This window comes from Scylla paramamosain, unplaced genomic scaffold (genome assembly GCF_035594125.1).
Source record: "Scylla paramamosain isolate STU-SP2022 unplaced genomic scaffold, ASM3559412v1 Contig4, whole genome shotgun sequence".
In the NCBI taxonomy this organism is placed as follows: domain Eukaryota; kingdom Metazoa; phylum Arthropoda; class Malacostraca; order Decapoda; family Portunidae; genus Scylla; species Scylla paramamosain.
In genome coordinates this window covers 1,291,268-1,292,500 of record NW_026973669.1, presented here as the reverse complement: position 1 = coordinate 1,292,500, position 1,233 = coordinate 1,291,268, and the positions used below count along the sequence as shown (strand labels likewise).

The window sequence follows — 1,233 nt, the reverse complement described above, 5'->3', positions numbered from 1 at the left end:
TTTTCTTTTCTTCTTTCTGTTTTTTTCTTCTTTCTTCTTATTCTCCTTCGTCTTTTTCTTCTTGTTCTTGTTCTTCTTCTTCGTCTTTTCTTCTTCTTCTTCTACGTCTTCCCTTCTTCTCCTACGACTCTTCTTTATCTCAAATTTTCCTCTCTTCTTATTTAATTCTTTTCTCCTTACTTAATTTTTTTCTTTTCCCTTCTTCCTTTCTTTCTCGTTTATTCTCTCTCTCTCTCTCTCTCTCTCTCTCTCTCTCTCTCTCTCTCTCTCTCTCTCTCTCTCTCTCTCTCTCTCTCTCTCTCTCTCTCTTTATATCTCAATTCCTCTATTCAAAATTAACCTTGTCACAAATTTATCACACACGCATACAAAACCCCTCAAAAAAATCAAAATAACAATAATTAACAACCTAAAAAGCATTACATATCAATATCTATCTTACCTATACAAGAAGGGAGGAGGTGGAACGGTGAAGGGGGCAGGAAGCAGGTAAGCACAGGCAGGAGAATGAGACCAGCGCACGTCCTTCCCCTCTCACTGCTCAACGGGTACTGAGTGGATTTGACTCGCTGAGGTGAAGGACAGAATCTCGTAAGAATTTTTCAGACTGGCTTTTTTATTTACTGTTGTTATTTTTTTTATTTATATATTTTTTGTCCTTTGTGCGAGTAATGAGGGTCATTTATTTACTTATTTATTTATTTTCGTTAGTGGAATATTGTTGTTGTTGTTGTTGTTGTTGTTGTTGTTGTTTTTTCTTCTTCGTCTTATTCATCAAGTGTTTTCCTCCTCCTCCTTCTTGTTTTGTTGTTCTTCCTCCTCTTTTTGTTTTATTTCTCTTCTTCTTCTCTTCTCTCTTCTTTCTCTTTCTTTTTCTTCTTTTTCTTCTTCTTTTTCTTCTTCCTCTTTTTCGTTCATATTTCAATTTCTCCTTTTTCTCTCTTAATTTATTTTCTTTCTTTCGTTTCTCTCCTCCTCCTCCTCCTCCTCCTCCTCCTCCTCGTCGTCGTCTCATTAGTCTCCATTCTCCTCCTCCTCTTCTTCCATCTTATTATTATTCTTTCCCACCTCCTGTTCATTAATATTCCTCTTTATCTTTATCAATGTGCTGCATACACGCCGTCCTCTTCTTTAACCTGTTGCGTAAAAGATTTAGAGGAAATTTGAGGAACATTGCCCCTTTCTCAGACAAAAGTGAGAGATTTAAGTACCGAACGAAAATTTTGATTATAC

The 1,233-nt window shown here is 36.3% G+C and overlaps 1 protein-coding gene across 1 annotated transcript in view; it reads right to left on the bottom strand.

Annotated features, from left to right (window-relative positions):
- Nucleotides 1-589, bottom strand: part of LOC135096540 (uncharacterized) — a 15,024-nt gene extending 14,435 nt beyond the window's left edge. The window contains exon 1 of the mRNA XM_063998102.1: nt 443-589. The gene's annotated coding sequence lies outside the window, so the exon portion shown is untranslated. The remainder of the gene's footprint in view (nt 1-442) is intronic.
- Between the last annotated feature and the right edge of the window lie 644 nt (nt 590-1,233).